The sequence below is a fragment of the Cryptomeria japonica genome, chromosome 11, assembly GCF_030272615.1.
Source record: "Cryptomeria japonica chromosome 11, Sugi_1.0, whole genome shotgun sequence".
Classification (NCBI taxonomy): Eukaryota; Viridiplantae; Streptophyta; class Pinopsida; order Cupressales; family Cupressaceae; genus Cryptomeria; species Cryptomeria japonica.
In genome coordinates, this window is record NC_081415.1 from 214821432 (window position 1) to 214843365 (window position 21934).

Genomic DNA, 21934 nt, shown 5'->3' on the forward strand with positions numbered 1-21934 from the left:
AGGTAATCTTATTCTGAGCACATAGAATCTGCTATAACATTTCAGATGTAAAGTTGCAGATATTTGTAATGATTTTATTGTAATATTGTAAAGTTGAAAGAGAAACCTTTAACAGGGTAAAAGACTCTAACCAAGTCTATAAATTGTAAATCCTCTAACCAGGTGCAGCATTTAGATTAATGTTGTAAAATCCTTTAGCAAGGTAGATTAACAGATCTTGTTACTCCTAATAGGGTAAGCTATCAGAAATAGCTAAATGTAGCTCTAACCAAGAAATCTTTATTATTGTAGTAGTGAAGTTGTGGGTGCCATCCCCACCGCAATTTTTCACTCTAACCAAGAGTTTCTGCGTGACCTAAATATATGTGTTATGGAGTGAATCATGTATGATTGTTATCTATTTATTTTAACTTTATTTTATGTTACTGCACTATTCTATTTATGCATAAAGTAAGGTTATTATCGAAGAAAGGTTTTGGAGTACCGATTCACCCCTCCCCTCTCAGTACATTAGCTCTCCATATTGGGCCTAACAATGAAACTAAGTGCACAAGCAGAATAACCATATAAACAGATAAACACTCTTAACACTCTTCCCTAGGGTATCATAATGTCATTACTTATCTACAATTCCAATAATAAATATACAACAACTAGCATTAAATCATATTTATTCTTTCTACTTATTTCAAAATTCAATACATCACATATAACATAGAAAGGTAATCATGAAACTCCATTAAAACCATTAATTATATTGTCCAATTACTAATGGTATTAGTATCCACATCTTTCCATCCGACATTACATATTTCATCATTACATTACATATTAAATCATGAATCACAAGTATATATACATTATCTACTACATATAGGAAATCATGATATGCAACTTCTCCAAGAATCCATAGAAAAAGAACAAAAGAATTGTAGAAGTATCCATCATGCTCATGAATATCCAACAAAAAAAATATATCCCAATAGAAGAAGGCATCAACCACACAACCATGTGGAACCAAAGGAACCACCCCCCGTGCTCTAGAGAATGATATAAGGCCCCACACACACTAAGCTTAGACTGACACCTATCTCCCAAAGAAACACAACAAGAAACATAGACAAAGATTACCAACACAAGACATAGGTTCATCATAAAAAAAAGACCAACCATAGACTTTCATAAAATAAAGGATGAGACCAAGGACACAAGAAGGGGAAAGTGTCATCACATATTGTCATCAAGGTTATCTTGGTAGTCTCTCTCTAGACCCCGACACCAAGTGAGACCCATGTGGAACCAACTCAACCTCTCATGAAGAAAAGGGAGTACAGTCATGCCAACAAGGCCTTACCAATCTCATCCTAAGCCCAAACTAGCACTCTAGGCCATGAGTGAGGCACCAAAATTAATCTTGTTAATGTGAGATCTACACAAATGCTAAATAAATTTATTAAGGTTATCACTTATTTAACCACAAACTTCCAACAAGATCTCTTGGCAGCCACTTACGGGTCTTGGAACTCACTTGGAAGCTGCTCCCCCTAACATGCTCCTAAGGTCTAGGGAATAAATTATAAATCATAAGTCATAAAGATATCTCATAAACTTTGCAATGCATAATCAATTGATTGTCATATAACAATCTAAAGCATCACAGTAAATGTGCTCCATACACAATATTTCAAAGAGAATATCTTATGCAACATCAAGAAATAACAATATGATTTCCACAAATCCAATTAAACAACTCTAAAAAAATCATTATAGAAAATCTCAAGTTCGAAAATGAGTCTCTGGTTTGAATCAGATTGGCAAATATCCCAAAAAATAATTCAAAATACCAAAAGACTAGAATAGCACATCTAAAACCTATTTGGTGCTTTTATTTATTTTTGTAGCACATTCAATGATTCTTCTAGCACTTTTATAATGCAATTTAGTGCATTCTTAATATGAAATAGCACTTTTGTTGCACAGACTAGTGTATCCATTATGTAGTCTGGTGCACATGTAAAATAAGATAGCACATATGTTAACTGTTATAGCGCATATGAAACATGAGAAAAATACGACATTGAAACACAAGTAAAGCCTATAAATAGGCTTAGAAAATACAAAACAATACCAACTTTATTCAAGACAATATGGACAAAGGATGACTTCTACATAGATACAAAATCAAATGATTCCAACACAAAGAAAACATACATGGAAATAATTTTCTCAACAAGATCTCAACCCAGAATTCACACATATATTGTAAACAAAGTAATAGAAATAAAATAAGGAGTTCCTTCCAAATTACAAGAAACAAACCGAAAATAATCCTGGCTGTAATGCGCCGCCAGGAAACCCCGAAGGGATTAAGCCATAACACAAGAATAGAGTGCAAAATTTTTTTTTTTTAAAGTTACAACACATAAGATGCAACAAGATATCAAAGATTCAAATTACATAGCGGAAGACATCAACTAACTCCTAGAGAGTTTCCCAACGAGATTACTTAAATAGCACAATTCACTTAACTCTTACGAATAATCCAATAAGCTAATTAATCTTAACAACGAGATAATTCTTAATCAGGATAATTTTCTTTCAAAAGACGGAAATATAAATCACAACAAGGATTCATCCATTAAGATCCATTCATAATCTTCAATCAAGCTTTTCATTTAAAATTACAAACCATACATCTAACATTCTAATACACTAGGATTTCATCATAACATAAGAGATCTTTCCAAGCATATTTAAATTCCTTAACAACAACTGAGTATAATTCATTACTCTAAGTTACATTCTTTCATATACCAACTCATTGCATTTAAAAATTACGATTACATAATAGCATCTACGATAAGGCACATCTACACACTTATGCATTTGATCAACATGGCATTCAAGAAAGAACTGAATATAAGCATTAAAAGTTAATTCCAATTATCCACTTAACCATTTTACATAAATTAATCATACATGATAAAGCTGAATAAAGGAAACATAAGAGAATACACCACATAACACCATAATGATCTCGGAGTTCACCCCTAAAGGGCTACATCTCCGGGTCTGCTCAACTGCAAGACCCCTCTGATAAATAATAAGGTTAAGAATACAAGAGGTTACACCATTACAATCCACCCATCAAGGCGAAATATACACAATATACAAACGACCACATCGGTCCATTAATACATGAACGATCCTTAAAAAGAACAGGATCCAGCTGAACATAATCAAAGCTAATACAAGAGGTCCATGAGAGCATCCATAAAACTGAGCCAACACCACCCAAGGTCTAACATGAAACCGACACTCACAAGGGCAGAGCCAAAAGGATGACTCACAAGGTACTCTTAACAAGACAAAACGACAACACACTAGCGAACGTAGGGACAAGTGTCATCACACAATCTGGTATGGATACCATGGCAAGTCTTCATAGGCCCCGGTCCCATACACTGGGTCACCCTGGCAACCTAATCCGAGCTTCCGGCCCATCCAAGCCTCATGTGGACCCACACATCCTCTCGCGAAGACAAGGAAGGTAGTTTGCCATTTCAGGCCTTCTCACAGCATGTCGAATCTATGATAGCACTCGTCTCATGTGTGAGGCACATTATCTTATTCAGAGATTACATTCTAATCTACTGTTAGGTTATCACTTATTAGACTCACTTTCGACGGGTTACCCAGCAGCCACTTTGGGTGCGGCCCCCAATCGAAAGCCACTTTCCCATACAACACTAGACTATACTCAGACGAACTCAAAACCAAGGAATACACATGGTCAGATGAATGGAGTTAAAGAAGAGAGAAACAATCATCTGGTCAAACACGACTCAAAGGTGAACACTTACTGACGGTTCTCTAACTAGAGACCTGACAAACTAAGGTCAACCATGAATCATCATTCGACTAACACAAAGAGGATATGATCAAAACGACACTACCACAATACAACAGTCAACTCGGAATCGAGGACTGAAACAGGTACCCCAAGTCAATCCATACGACAGGGTCCTACTAAACAAAGCAAAACATGCCATTTCATAATTAAAGGTGAATACAGAAATTAAACTCACAAGGCAATAATCAGAAAAGACAATATTTCCTCAAATTGATTTAATCATTAAAATTGATCAAGTTTTCTACAAGATCTAAATCAGCTTACAGTTATCTACCTCATCAAGGGATAGGTTGTTCTTGGTTTTCTAACTCCTAAGGTTCAAGGCATTGAACAGGCAAAATAAGCCATAATGAGTTTTTAAACCAATTTATATTAATAAAATTCAAACAACCATTAATCAATAATTAAGATATTTAATCTCCAACAAAACATCATTACCATACTGGTTTAAAATCAATCTCTACAGATTCATAATTTTCAATCCCAGATGTACCATACGGATCACGGAAATATAAATATAAAGGAAATTCAATTGTAGATACTCATTTCCAAACGCACATGATATAAACTTATTAATCCAAGATTGGACCAAAGTATAGCCAATTAATTTTCAATGACGAAATTATCAATATTAGAACTTAATTAGAGAAGTGCATAAGCCACAAAATGGACATGGAATAATAATCAACTTATAAGCTCTGTTACAAATTTACTCAATACCAATTCAACATTAATCAGGAGATGCCACTCCAATCATAATTAAGCAACTAAATAACACTTAACATTAAAATAACTTTCCTCAAAATGATATTACTATCCTAATCCTAAATAAGAACTAATTAAATCTTAACATTAAAATAATATTTACAATATTATATGCTTTTTTTTTTGAATAATAAAAAAAACATTAAAAAAAATCCTTTTAAAACTATGTTTAAAACAACGCATAAAAAGGAAGAGATGAGGGCGGGGCCCACCTCCCAACTGGGCAGGCTGGGCGCCCAAGCCCTAGCCGTAAGCGGTGAAGGCTCGTGGGCGGCGCTCGCGGTGGTGCCCGCAGGTGCCGCGGTGCCCTGCGGCCACCGCGGCCCCTGCGGCCACCGCCGTGGGCCGCAGCCGCAGCCACACTGGTCTGCTGAGCGGGAGATAAGGGTCGAGCGGGGGGGAGAGGGGAGGAGGAGCGGTGGAGCTCCGCTCCCCGCCCTCCAACCCAAAACCCAGTGTTTTGTTTTAAAAAAACTCGCACGGGCCGAAACAAACAATGCCCAGGCCGAGCCAAAAACAGCGCCCAGCTCGAAAAATAAAAATAAAATATAAGATATATGTATTTTGATTCAACACACAGTTCGGAATTAAACACAAACGCCCAGCACCCAATATGATAAAAAAAATTCGGTTTAATAACAGTTCGGTTTAAACGAACTGGGTTTGGTGTCACATTGTTGATGATATCCATTCATCCCAAATACCAAAGGGTTTCAACATTCAAACAGCTGTGAGGAATAACCCACCTCCATTAATTCTATTGATTTTTAATAACAAACCAGGTATGGCAAAAAGAATCATATAAGCTCAATGATACAGCCATAAAATCTTCTTGAAGAACACAACTAAAACATGGATTTAAACTCACAAATCCAATTTAAAACTGAAAGTAATCAAAGATTGGATTTGGCAACAAGAAAGGCAGTTCAGAATTCCTACCTTCATTCGCAATCCTGGTATAGCTGAGGGAGAGCCCACCTGCCAGATTCAGCAAACTCCTCTTCTCCAAAATCCCCCCAAAATCTTTCCACCCAAAATCTCCTCCAAAAATGTCCATCCTCCCATTTTTCCCCAAATTTGGGTTATATGGAAGAGTTGACCCAAAATTTCCATTTTTTGGGAATTAAAATTTTTATTTACAAATAATTCACAAAATTTAATTCTTTTCAACTATAACAACAATTTAACTTGTTTTCAATTCCAAAATCGATTTCTCAATCAACTGAAATTTAACCTTTCAAATTTAATAACCCAACAGAATGCAATTAACTCTATTGCGATAAAATACAAGACTTTTCTTTTTCAACAGCATATATATATAATGCATTTAATAATCAAAATCAGTCATTCAATCGAATTTACTCCCAATTAAAAACGAGCAATCCAATAACAATGAAAATCGCATAACGAAAACCCGATTAATCTAGCCCATTAATCTTCAATGCACAAACGCATATTTAATCAGATAATTATTAAGAACTAATTAATCAATTAACCAAACACACCAGGCAGGCAAACCGAGAAAGTCAACCAACAGACGACTCGCAAACCCAAACAAGAAGGGATCACCGATGACGACTGACGATGCTCACTTGAGCACGACTAAGGTCGACTAGGGTCTTACGACCACCTAATCCAACTCTAGGGATTAAAAGAGGTACACTCAAACCTGCACATCCAGGTGAAGACGAACCTCGCACTCATGCGGCGTTGTACCTGAAATTCCCTGCAACCAAGAGTCATACATGCATACATATATAAAATTTAATGAAAGCGTTAGCCTGATATTAATACCACGAGATAGGAACACTGAATAACTTGCATGAACTAGTAAGAAAACCACATCAATAGCTATGCGTTAAATCAACATCTGACTATAATCATTATATTAAGATAACAAATCAAGATTAAACCAATGTTAGAGATCGATTACGGTAGGGGTACTACACTGGCAATAACCCAATATTTCCAAGTACTATAAACGGGATTCTGATAATAATAATAAAAACACTCAAATTTCTTCCCATTAATCCTAGAAGACAATTTCAAAATACAAAGAAGACATTCTTTTCTTTTCGAAAACCAATTTGCATAAAATAAAATTCAAGGAATAAGAAATCTTCAACCTAGAATTAGAAGAATGGTTTGAATTTGAAGAAAGTTGAAGCACAACCAGAGTCTAGGAAACGCCAACACAATCCATAGAAAATTCCCAAAATGCAATCCTCAATGATTAATTCTATAGAAAACTTCTTCAAAAACTCAAGAGCAATTTCCCTTTCAAAATGCCAAAATCACCAAATTTCCACAAAACAACACACCTTCTCAAAAATTTCAGCCAATGAAATAATAATATAAAAACTCCTCTAAAATTTCTTCAAAATCCCTCAAATAAACCATAAAAAAGCAAAAATCCTAAAAATAATCTCTCATGTGCATAAAAAAATCAAATAGTAATTCCAATGCAAACATGATGCTCACTCCACTTCCAATTTCGAGAATAAATTAAAAATAATAATTACTAAATAAAACTCCCAATTAGCCAATAAAGATAAAATAAAATAAATAATTTAAATTCTCAATTAAATATAAAAGCTCCAATAATATAATTCCGTAGGACAATAAATTAATTAAATATTACTCATAATAAATATAATTTACTAATTACTAATATTGTTTATTAATTACACATTAGAGCTTATAACATTTTTAATTAATTAATCACCATAATATCAACTTAACATATTAATTAAATTAAATAGCATATAACAATATAACTGAAATACTAGAATTGATAAGGTATCAACTAAGCCTAGAGTTCGTTAGGACATTATTTGATGAATACTAAGAGGGGGGGCTGAATTAGTATACCAAAAAATACTGAACTCAAACACTTAAACAGTTTAGCAGTAAACCGGTATAACACTTTTACTAACAAACCAGTTAATGCAAATGCAAACCAAACAACAAATAAGGCATTCACCCACAGGAGCACAATCACCACAACACAAGAGGTTTTGACGTGGAAACCCAAATGGGAAAAACCACGGTGAGATGAAACTCACAAGTAACTATCTGCAGAATAGTAACCAGACTGGTTAAGGTCATACAATGTTCTTCACCAGAACAGATCCTGTTAGGAATCTAAATCTCTGTTAGGAGATAAGTTCGATTAAAGACTACCTTGTGAGAGGATTTCAGATCCACAATTGTGAACCACCTTGTTAGAGGATTTACAAAGGCTTTGCCAGGCCTACCCAGTTAAGGGTTTCAGACTTGTCGAAGATGTAAGTAATCAACAAGTGAGTGATCTAAATAATAGCATAGTATGCTTGGTTAGATCCTTGATAGCTCATTGTTAATGCATTTCAGCATTACTTCAGTCTTCAATATCTCCACACTCAGTTTCTTCACATAGACCTAATCTTCTCTTTTATGATCGCACACATAGAAACCTCATCAATCACCGTGAACCCTAACATTCCCTAAAACCCTAGACATGATGTCCTTATAAAGGAATCTGATTTCATGTTGGTCCAATAGGATTACATTGCAAGTTCCTAGGTTCAGTGCATCTAGACACATTTGGTAACACGACACAGAATCACTGCCAAAGTGTTGGTGGATGATAACTCATCACAAAAATACTAGTTGGTAACTCATCATAGAGTAATACTGGTTCATACATTTAACCGATTACGAGTTATCAAAATGAAGACTGGGAAAATGATAACTACCACTTTAGTTCCTTCGTACCGCTTGAGATCCTCGAACCGTTTGAGGTCTTCATACCACTTTGGGTCTTCATACCACTTGAGATCGGTAAAACACTTTTTGCAAAACACCGATAGTCTAAAGACTATAATACATAATACCGGTTAGAACAAATACCGATTGAGAATAACTTATACATAAAAAGTGATCTCACAGCAAGTGTGTGTCCATCAATGACAATCACAACATCATCATCAAAAATATGTCAACAATCTCCCCCTTTGGCATTGATGGCAACACTTAGGAAAAATTTGACATCTAAGTGTTTTACAACAAAAATATGCCATAATCAAAATTACTCCCCCTAAGCATATACACTATCCCTTTTTCCAGAAAATACAATGTATACTACTCCCTTAATAAGATAACATGAAAGTATACATTCATCAAAATTTAAAATACAAAATAGTACTCCCCCTTTGCCAACAATGACAAAGTATTGCAGAATAACCCCTATTTCTCATTACCATTAATATAATAATATAAGTTTATGACAATAATGAGTGAAACTTATCAAAAACCGATTTAAAATCCTGCATAAAAGTCTTCATGGATAAAAACCATGACTCAATTAATGAGGTAGCCACCTTACTTTCTATTTGCATCTGGGATACCTGTTCCTCCATGGCATCGATTGTGCTCATCTCTTGAGTGACCGTTAAGGCATCCATATTAAGATAGCACTTCTGAAGTATTTGCAGTCTAGGTAGTAGAACCAATTGAAGTTCCTACAAATCTCTGGTCCAGTTGTTGATTTCCAACTCAATTCTGGCAGGCTAGAGCTGAAACCGGTGAATAGTTTGCCCATATGTAGTGAAGGAATCATAGGGCATCTTAAAGGTGCTTATATATGCCTGCAAATCAGATTACATTTTTTCCTTCTGAGCAAGCACATCATCACAGAATAGATGGGGTTGGATTATCTTACTAAGCAATAATTTCCCCTCATCCATAGCATCTCTTATGTCTTTCTTCTCTTTCTGAAGTTCACACTGGAGCTCGTTCAATTTCTTCACTAAGGCAGTGTTTAGTACCTTTTGATGCTTCTTCTTTGCGTTAGATTCAACAACCTCTTCCCGGCTTTGTACCTGGTCCTCCATGACTATGCATAGAAGTTTTAGCTGAGCCAAAGAGGAATCAGTACTGGGGAGGTTGGTATCGGGAATCAAACTGGTAAAAGTATCCACCATAGTTTGAATAATGTCTTGCTCCTTTTTCCTCCTTAAAGCTTCCAGTCTCTCTTGAGCAAGCTTAATGCTTTGGAGCAGCTCCAATTCATTTGTAGATTGGAGGTCAATAGGACTAGTAATGTCAGCCAGTTTGGCTTGACTACCGGTTGCCTTTGGTGTCTCCACATGTGTGCTCTTTGTCGCTTCCTTCTTCACTTCGGCTCTTTGCTTTTCCTCTTCTGCCTTATTTTGTTCCTCTGCTTCTTTCTTTTTCTTCTCTTCATCCTTCTTCCTTTCTTCTTCCTTCTACTTCTCTTCTTCTTTCTTCTTCTCCTCTTCCTATTTCCTCTTCTCCTCTTCCTTTTTTTCTTCTCCTCTTCCTGTTTCTTCTTTTCCTCTTCCTATTTCCTCTTCTCCTCTTCCTTTTTCTTCTTCTCCTCATTCTGTTTCCTTTTCTCCTCTTCCTTTTTCTTCTTCTCATCTTCCTATTTCCTTTTCTCCTCTTCCTTTTTCTTCTTCTCCTCTTCATGTTTCCTTTGCTCCTCTTCCTTTTTCTTCTTCTCCTCTTCCTGTTTCCTTTTCTCCTCTTTCTTTTTCTTCTTCTCCTCTTCTACTTGTTTCCTCTTCTCTTCCTCCTGATTCTTTTTCTCTTTCTCCACTTGCACTTTGTCAGCCATTTCTTTGTCCTATTTTTCCTTGTCCACTCTCTCTTTATTAGCCTCTTCCTTTGTTGCATCCGGAGTGACATTTCACCATCCAAAGCATCAACGTCAATTGTGTCCATCTATTTAGTAACCGGTTCTCCTTCACTGTCATATACCTCATCCATTTTTCCAATTTCCAGTTCTTGTTCAGCCTTCTTGTTGGCTTCAGACACTTGGTGCAATCTCATAGTGGCTTTGGTATGTGAGTGTGTGTCTTTCACCACTTCAGGGACTTTGCCTTCAAGGAACAAGAGTCTTCTTCTTCTCATGAAGAAGAGGCCTTTGTATTTATCCATAACTTCATAGAGCTCTGAATTTGACACATCAGGATAATATTGTGCAAAAATTTCCTCTCTTATTTCCTGTTCCTTTTCTATGGCAATGCGCCATTTGTTATCTAAAGAATTATATAAAGAATCTGGTGTCATAGATCTAATTTCTGATGGCGACCGGTCATTAATACATAAATATTTAATAACTTCCTATTCAACTTCCTCCTTTTCATTGTCATTAATATCATCAAAATGATCTATTAAATCACTTAGCACTTTTCTCCTAATATTCTTGATAGTTCTTTGACAATGTGTCAATGGTTTGTAAGAGGAAATGTCTATATTTACCGGTGCTGATGATGCTGGTTCATTGCTGGTTGTCTTTGTCTTCTTCCTCATTTGCCTAGTCTTTTTAGGCTGCACTTCAAGTTTTGTATCCTCAGAATCTGGTGAGGTGCTCTTAGTTTTTTGCTTTCTTTCAAAAACCTTGGCAGGTGCAACTTCTAGTTTCTTCTTGGCTGGTGACCACTTGGTCACTTTAGGACTTGCTGAAGTAACCGGTGCCGATACCGATGGCACTACCTTTCCTTTCTTCACTGAGGGTTCTTCAACCGGTGTTACCCTTTCCAAGTACATGTCGGTTCTCTTCTTCTTTGGATCAAGAGGCGAGGTGATTAGGGTAGAGGCATACCCATCGAGCATGTCATACATCACCTCTAATCCCATGGGCTCCACTTCATCCTTTCTGGGCTCAACTACCTCCATTATGCACTTATCTACTCTGATGGTAAAGCAGATGTCCTCTTCATACTTCTTGACAATATCGCCAGATATCCTCATCCTCTGGCTCATCTTCCATCTGAACTCATCAAAGTATTTGTTCAGGACTTCAGGATAACCGGTTCCTATAGCTTGAAGACCTTCTTTGATCTGTTTGGTAACAGGTTGGTCAGTAGACCATTGAATATCACCGACTCCCGAAAAATAGCCTTGAAAGTAGAAAAACAATCCTACCAATAGTTGTCTAGATTTAAATCTTAAGGCATTGTGTTATTTGATAGATTTCAGGTTTACCAGGAGTTGTCTCTGCATACAGGTGCACAGATTAAATGAGGCATCTTCCATGATCATTCTGTAGGCAGCATTAACCGCAGCAGTAGAGACAGAGTTAATTCTACTAGCATAGAATGTCTGGTATCCGATCACCATGCAGGCATACTTGACCAATTCATCCTTGATGGTGTTGACGGTCATTCCCCATTGGTTGCTCATAGAACTGGTGAGCTTGGTCATTTCTGTCTTAAGGACTTTTCTTAGGGCTGGCACCTCTCCAATGTTATAGAAACCAGTGATGACATGAATCACTTTTGGTGTGATGTCATGTGTTCATTCAAGATACATTTTGTCACCATGCACTCTGCTCAGAATAATGCGTATGTGATCTTCCATGAACTCTTCAAGAAAATACACCGCATTGTGGAGTTTCTTCCTTTCCAAGATGTTGTATTTTGGTTTGATCTTCTTGTCATCCCCACAAAATAGACCTAACTAAGAATGGATCACTAGGGATCCTAGATCTTCTATTTTGCAATCAATATAATCTGAAATACCTTACTCAACTATAACACCAGTAGGTATCTAGGATAGGGCATTGTATTTCACCTTCCTTCATGAATCAAGATTTAGGGCTTTGATACTATAGCTAGAAACACACCACTTTGATTGCTTGGAACACCGCTTAGTTGTTCTTTACTAACAGGTTGCAAATATCTTAGAATTCTTCTACTAGATCTCATTTTACTTTGAATTGCAAGATAAATTGCCTTAGGTCGCTCTGCACTTTGAAAATTTCTTTGCTCATAAATTGATAAGTGAAAATGACTTGAAGATCCCATTTAAACAAATTCTTCATCTATCACAATAAATGCTCCACCATTAGGACATAAACCCTAATTTTTCCTTTTACCATTTCCAGTCTTTTGTTGATTGACCGGTAACACACACCAGTTAAGGTCTTTTACCGGTGTAAATTGGGGGTTCAAAATATTTCACTGATTTGCTCCCCCTAAGCCTTTCTGTAGCTTAGTTTTCCACTTCAGAGATTTCCACACTAGGTGCAGAAACCGGTTCTTCTTGTGATACTTCTTCAGGTTTCTTCTTCCATGTTGTCTTCATATCCATTTGAATAGTTTCAACATCAATCTTTCCTTCCAGAGTCACCGGTACATCATCTGATATGTTCTTTCTCATCCTGCAGATTCTAGCAGTGTGACTCGGTTTGTTGCAATGATAGCAAACCATTCCAGGTGGCTCTCCAACTAGTTGGAGTTTGATAGCCACCACCACCTGACTGATGGTCATAGGCATTATACCGGTTTGGATTCTGATTTATAGAGGATTCAGGAAAAACTCCTTGACTCCTTTGAGGATATCTTCTAGTGTTGTGTATAACTGACCTGCATTCAAATGCTCTATTCCCAAACTTGTTGCATGCATAACAGTTTCCATTGAATCTATTGAATCTAGGCTTATTGTTTAGAAAATAAGAAAAATTGTTGTAAGTCTTATTTCTACATACATTGGCAGTATGTCCTTCCTTGAGACAATTAAAACAAAGATGTTTGAAATTTTGCTTACCTTTATCCTTTGATGTTGGTTGCTTCTTAGATGCTACATCTTTTACTCCAGAGGTCTCACCTTCCTCATAGCCAGAGAAACCAAGTCCATTAGTATTCTTTACCGGTTTGGCTGATTCAAGTTTTTGCTCTAACTTAGCAGCACTCTGATTGAATTTGGCAAGTATTTCCTTTGACTCAGTGAGTTCCTTGGAAATAGCAACATTGGATTCCTTCAAGGTTGCATTCTCAAAAATAGCCATGCTTAGTTCACCTTGCATTTCTTCTTTTTCCACTTTACTCTCTTGGAGATGAGCAATAAGGGCACTGATTTCTTGCTTTAGCTTGGAGATCTCATGATCTCTGTCTTTTACCAGATCTTCAGCTTTCCTCCAATTCTCAAGCTCTTGACACATTCTGATAGTTAGTCCTTGTAGTTCCCTTCTGAGGTTAGCATTGGATTCATTCAGTTTTTCAACTTCTTTAACTAGGGCATCCATGTCTGCTTCATCAGAAGAACTATTTTCAATAAGCTCCATCATTTTTTCAGCATGCTCTCTTCTTTTTGCCAACGAGGCTTTATATTTGACTTTGAGTTCATCAAAGGCTTTCTCAGTCTAAGTGAGACAATGAGTAAGCTCCCTCACAGTGTATTCCCCCATATCTCCTTCCAAGTGGTTAAACTTATAGAAAGGTTGGCTCTGATACCAATTGATGAATACTAAGAGTGGGGGGTGAATTAGTATACCAAAAAATATTGAACTCAAACACTTAAACAGTTTAGCAGTAAACCAGTATAACACTTTTACGAACAAACCGGTTAATGAAAATGCAAACCAAAAAACAAATAAGGCATTCACCCACATGAGCATAATTACCATAACACAAGAGGTTTTAACGTGGAAACCCAAATGGGAAAAACCACGGTGAGATGAAACTCACAAGTAACTATCTGCAGAATAGTAACCAGACTGGTTAAGGTCAAACCGGTTAAGGTCATACAATGTTCTTCACCAGAATAGATCTTGTTAGGAATCTCAATCTCTGTTAGGAGATAAGTCCGATTAAAGACTACCTTGTGAGAGAATTTCATATCCACAGTTGTGAACCACCTTGTTAGAGGATTTACAAAGGCTTTTCCAGGCCTATACGGTTAAGGGTTTTAGAATTTTCGAAGATGTAAGTAATCAACAAGTGAGTGATCTAAATACTAGCACACTATGCTTGGTTAGATCCTTGATAGCTCATTGTTAACGCATTTTAGCATTACTTCAGTCTTCAATATCTCCACACTCTATTTCTTCAGACAAACCTAATCTTCTCTTTTATGATCGCACATACAGAAACCTCATCAATCACCTTGAACCCTAACATTCCCTAAAACCCTAGACATGATGTCCTTATAAAGGAATCTGATTTCATGTCGGTCCAATAGGATTACATTGCAAGTTCCTAGGTACAGTGCATCTAGACACATTTGGTAACACGACACAGAATCACCGCCAAAGTGTCGGTGGATGATAACTCAACACAAAAATACCAATTGGTAACTCATCACAGAGTAATACCGGTTCATACATTTAACTGATTACCACTTGTCAAAATGAAGACTGGGAAAATGATAACTGCCACTTTAGTTCCTTCGTACCACTTGAGATCCTCGAACCGCTTGAGGTCTTCATACCGCTTGGGATCGATAAAACACTTTCTGCAAAACACCGATAGTCTAAAGACTATAATACATAATACCGGTTGGAACAAATACCGGTTGAGCATAACTTATACATAAAAAGTGATATCAAAGCAAGTGTGTGTCCATCAATGACAATCACAACATCATCATAAAAATATGCCAACAACTATATCATTCTCTGTTTCAACTTGCCAATTGGGATTAGAGACACTTCGACCTATGAAGTTAGGTGGAGTCGATGTCTAGTACCTATATCTTGCATAACACCAAATGTCTATGCACAACATATATATATATATATATATATATATAGTCATAGACTAAACACATGGGTGGAAAGAGAATCAAAATGTCACACCCTCCTCACAATGAGTAGGACATCGTCCCTTCCACATACATATATATATATATATATATATATATATATATATATATATATATATATATATATATATATATATATATATATATATATATATATATATATATATATATATATATATATATATATATATATATATATATATATATATATATATATATATATATATATATATATATATATATAGTCATAGACTAAACACATGGGTGGAAAGAGAATCAAAATGTCACACCCTCCTCACAATGAGTAGGACATCATCCCTTCCACATACATAAAAACAATACATCATACTACAGACACATCATTAATAATGTATCATCACATCTATCATAAAGTAAGGTTATCACATAGAATGATAACATCATAAGTACATATAAATGACTGAATATGTATAAGTAACCAAACATAAATCTCAACATCAACATAGTATTGAGTATACCATCATCCACATAAAATATAATGTATAATCTATCAACATGTAATGTCTATCATCAAAATATGATCAAAACCATAATCAACTACCAAGTGTACTATAAGTAAGTCTAAACAAGTCTATCAAAGTCTGTCAGTTCAAAAAAAAAAAAGTATGTCGAGGAGGGACACTATACTCCCAGTTTGTCTGGGGTAGTTTTGGTTGACATTTATACTTGGTCTCTCCTGACTACTTCAAGATTGATTTTTTGCATGGATAGCTATGTAGTATTTTTATTTTAATATAAATATAATTTTTTAGTGGCTTTGCCACTTTTATCAAAAAAAAAATCAATTTAAATAAGAGAGATTTGATATAGTTCCTATATCAAATTATAAGAGAAATCCTTTTTAATTTATTGAACAAAGTCATTTTATAAAGAATATGCTAACTGCCTGTAGTTGGAAAAAGAATAGACTAGCCTAACTAAATTAACAATGGCGCCTAGAAAGCTTTGTGGGAAACTATAAAACAAAATTATGGGTTGAGCAATAAGTTTAAACAATTTATAAATAAGATAAAGTTGGCTAGCATTTAAATAAATATTGTTTAAATAAAAGAGATGTGGTATAGTTTCATGTATCAAGGGTATTTAATTCATCTTTGTTAGGGTAGACAAAATTTTGTTGAAGATATAAGTTTTTTTAAACAAATATTTTATGTTTAATTTGATTAATAATGATTAAGTGTAAGTAAATTGACATGGGTTCATAATTAAGTTTTAATTTGAAAGTTTGAGAGTCAATCATATGCAACTGTTGAATCAAGATATGGAACAACATATATGTAGGTTGGTTTTGACCCATAGAAGGAGGAAAACTCAAAAATATACAAGGTACACACTACATGATAACTCTTGTATAAAAATATGCTATAAACATTAACATATATAGAATATTGGATTCTCTCAAACATCATGCAATTTAATAGTTGGAGATAAAAATTGATCAATAAAAATAAAACAAATATTATCCCATTTTGTGTGTACGATTCATGTAAAATTATAGTTGTCTATTTGACCATTAGATTTGATGATATAAATGGAGCTTATAATCTTTCATATTTGCACTTCCATGCTCGAGATAATTATAATTTTGAATTTTCTGCTTACAACATTAATAATATAATATTTCAAATCTTTCTCCTAACAAATGCCACTCCTATATTCAAGTAGTATTATTATTCTTGAGGTCATATGTGCTACACCCCTAGGGCTTTCAATGTTTTTAGAGACACACATGTAACTTTGGCAAATAAATGATAAAGATGAAAGTAGAGGATAGAGGCATTGGAAGTTGGCGGAAATTTTCCATCTCTAGATAGCTTCTCACTTTAATATAGAATATTTTTTAAAAGGAAGCACCACATTTGTGTTTATTCATGGAAAAGAGGGCTTGGGCAAATATTAATAATATTTGTGGATAGTCTAACCATTTAAATAGGTGGGGCAAGCAATGAAGGAGGGATTTTGACACACTTGAAAGAGAACCGACTCTCAAAGAAGAGTTGTTATCTCACTATGCATGGAGACTGGGATATGTTCCCTCATAAGGTATATAAATTTTAAAAAGTTTGATAATTAAGACATTGATTGAGGTGATCAATTTGGTGTTTATTAGGTGAGTGAAAGATTTAGTAAATGTGCTTCATTAGATTTCTATATGAGTTGTTGTATTTATTCGATGTAATATCCCATATTTTATTTAGATTAATTATTGAATAAGGGGGGATTTTGAAATATATTTTTATATCTATAGTATATAGGTTAGATAATTAAATACTAAATTAACATTTAATTATGTTACATAAAAGTTAGTAAATATATTAATGCTACTAGCTAAGTGTGAGTTATTTTCATATATTGATATTGCATAGGTACATGACAACTGGTTGAAGGAAATATTTTTTTGTAAAGACAATGTATTATGGAAAATTATTATTCCAAAATATTAACATATTGATTCATAATTGGTAACTGTACAATGTAAATTGATCATTTGTATGTAAAATATTTATCTTATTTTTCCTTATTGCTTATTAATCTACTAATTAAATATCATTTTTAATTACTTAATCAACAATATTATTTATGAGCATTTCTATTATCCCATTTTTCATCCAAAATTATTTTCCCATTCCTCCCTAAAGAATAGCCCTTGATAAATAATTATTTACCTAGCCTATATTTCCACTTATTCCAAAAACAAATAAATAAATAATTATATTTATTTAATTGACCCTTTTTGGCACTTTCCATAACCCACTCCTACACTTTTATTATTTCCTTTATCTACTCTTAATTAATTGTAAATGAGATAATCATTATTAAAACTAGATTTAATCAATCCAAACTCCCACAAAATCCACTTGTCATACCAAGTACTACTGAGTAGTATTCAATGGCATAGGTCAATCTTCTATTCTCTAATTTTTATTTTTCTCATAAAACTTTAAGGCATGTAGCAATGGACACCTCTTTTTCCTAAAACCCAATTATAAATTTTCCATATAATCCTAAGATGGGTCAAGACAAGACCTACATTAAATTGTGGATCATTCTAAGGTACTTAATTGTAACTCATCCAATCCTATCCCTTCACTAACTCACATCACAAACTCCATCTCTTTATTCCCTATGATATTGGAGTACCATCCTTAATAAATACACTTATGCCACTTCCCATAGTCTTCATGTTTGAGATCTCTTAATCACCTTGAGCTCACTCTAAGTGCACATCTAAGTCAACTTGAGCAAAATTACTCTTTGAGTGAAACCAAAAGATTTAGTATAGTTTATATCATTTTATATTTAATATGTTATTTGTATGTCAATGTGATAGCTCAATTTGGTTAATTAAGGTTGTTCAATTGTATCACAACTTTTTGCACATATTTTGGGATGCCCAACAAGACTTGTGTCCCTTTTAGAAATGATCATACTTAATTTTTATTAAGATATTCCACATGTAGGTTATATACTGGTGGCTATATCTCAATTCATTTATTTTGTGACATATAGTAGGGTTAGATTTGATTATCGCTAATGTGTTACAGTCTTAAATATTTTGGTCATATTGTATTTAATTTTATGAAAAGACCCAATCTTATAAGGTGTTCTTCTATCAAAGTTTACTTTTAATCTTTTATTATTGTAGAATAAGCTCATTTACTTTCATGATTATAACATTTCAAAATTTTATGTCATTTTGTTTTTTTCAAAATTAGTGTGTTACAGATATGGTGTCAACATAATGTGTTGTCATTGATGTCAACCCTTAGTGCATTGTGTTGTTATTGATTCCTATACTTTTATGTTGATAGTGTGCTATGTTGAAGTATAATGATGATGATGAAGCCCAAGTTTGGATGTCATGTCTTGATTGATGCCAATTAAGGTGGTATTGTTTATATTTGTTGTTAGTAAAGTTGGTATAATGATGATGCACTAAGATGAGGATTATACTTATTAAGTTTAGAATTAGAAGTATGATGATTAATTGGATGTGATGCTAATGGTCTTGAGCATACTATAAACTATTACATTCTATCTATTTTTTCTTTTGAGTAAGTAAATGATGTTATAAAGAAGTCTTGGTCTCCATGTATTGGTGAAGCATACAAATGCAAGTAGTTATACTAAAGACTCTGTAGGAAAAAGCTCCACAATACTCCATAATTGAATATATGGAATTGTAGCTCGTAAATTACCTTGCATATGTTGTGCATGATATATCATTATCTTTTCAAGACATAGAGATTTTCATAGATATTTTTGGTAGTTGTGGTGTGTAGACAATTTGGTTGTATGTTAGGACAAGTCTAAGAAAGGCTCTACATTTCTTTGTAGTTATGTGTTTGCTCTTCCAATTTGGTGGGCATGCTTATCTTTTCCATGCAATGTCTTAGTTTAGGTTTCAAGTGGGCATGTGCACAAAGATGGTGGTCAGAAAAGTGGACACCACCCAAAAAAAACATGGAAAAACAAGCAGCGCGTACGCAGTTTTAAAATTTAAAATTCTCGCATACGTGCTTAGGTTTGATCTTCCCGAGCCTAGAAAAGGTAGCGCGTATGCGTTGATTTTAGGAAAATGAGTGCATACGCACTACGCCTAGGAAAATGAATGCATACGCGTTGCTCATAGGAAAATGAGCGCGTATGCGCTAATAATCCAAATAAAACCATGTACGCGATGCCTGGTAAAAAAAGTTTTTAAAAAAAAACTGGCTCATTTACCCGTCAATAGTGCATTTTTAACTTTGTTTTTTCCCCATTTCCTCTCCTAAGCTGCAAACGAGGTGCTAGATTTATCCTCCAAGCTATCGATCAAGGTTAGTTTTTGTTTATTTTTGTCTTTCTTTCCGGTTTATGCAATTTGTTTTACATTTTGAATTTAATTTCATTAATTTTGATTAGGTTTTTTCATTTTTTGTTTCAAAAACCAGATTCTTCTAATCCAGAACAAGAACAACCAAATGCACCTCCTGAAAACCCACAAGAACAACTAAATGCACCTCCTAAAAACACACAAGAACAACCCCCAATTCCTCCTTTTGACCGCACACCCGGAACACAGGAAGAATTAATTAATCAATTAGGACAAAATACGTCTAAAATCAATAGACTGATTGTTAAATTGAAAACTTCTGAACTTGACCATCATCAATCCCTCGCCACTAGCCTAGAAACATTAGCTAGTGGTGCCATAGCTGTTTCCACAAAAATTACCAAATGGGGAAGCTTTAGGGATAGGTGTCGTGAATTCTATGCCAATGGGCTATCATACGATGGAGAAAAAAATAAAAATATTACTAAACAAAAAATATGTGACCTTTTTGTTGATCCCAAAACTGGTTAGTCATTACCTCTTAATGCAAAGAGGTTTCCCATACATTGGTGTACCAATGTGCAGATGAAGAATCTTTTTTGGCAGAGGTGGTGGATGGTCTTTGATGATCCACCTTGTAATAATTACGAGGTGCCATTATATTTTTTGAGAAAAATATATTGTGAGTTTGTGCTCAATGTGCGGCCAAACTATTTTGACATGAGAGAGTTTCATGGTAGAGGTGGTGGCTCTGCCCAAGATAGACCTGGAGCCCGTAGGCGATTACCTGCGGAGAGTCGCTGCCCCCTAGCACCCAAACCCAAGGTGCATCGGGCTGTCCCATTAGAGATAAAAGAGTCGATGGAGATATAGACTCTTCAGGAAGCCACAACATTGACTAGTGCCATCATCCAGCATGGGACATCATTAGTACATCCTATTGTATTGGATGATGAGCCATTAGAGGGTGACAGAGAGCCCATCCAACATATATGTGTTAGTTGCTCGGGGATAGATGATGCAGCTGGTGCAGATGGATCCTCATATCATCTGTGCATGATTTGTAGTTGTAGATGTCAGGCTCGCACAGTTGAGGATGTCATGCTGACAGATGAGTTGATGGACATGGTGTTTGCCCATGAGCCATAGACACAGGTTTGTTGATTTGAATTCATAACAATTTATTTATCAGTCACTTTAAATTTGTAATTACATAAATGAATTTTTATTTATACATCAATTTAAATTGAGATAAATAATATGCATTTCAGGATGCAACAGCGGTATCCCATACACCTCCCCCAGTTACTATAGCTGCAACTTCGATGCCTGAGATATAAATTTTGTAACATGTTAAAATAGAATAGTACACTTTGAATTCAAAAAAATACAAGATATAGTAACTATCTTTAATGCTTGGTCCAATTTCTAGTTTGTAGGTGTTGACAGGGGACAAAATGTCCTAGATTGATGACATCACGCTCTCAGTGATCAATTTTGGCCTACAAGGCTATACGGTATCATATTTTGTACAACTCTTTTTGTGTATTGTTTTGATGGAATATGCAAGTCATTTCATTTTAGATTTTTAAAATTATGTTTAATTTATTATCTGTACTAATATCTCATGTTAATTTTGTTTTTTTAGGGTACCCCCCCCCGACGTCTAGGGCTCGTCCTAAGAAAAAGAATTCCTCGAAGACGCCAAAACATGGGAAGAAGGTAATTGAACACATTTTTAGTTGTACAATTGTTGACAATGTTGAAATCAAGTATTAGTTGGGGTTTGTAGATTGATTAGTGTTTTTTGTCTATTTTACATGTACAGTGGCCATTGAGCTTTGTGGATT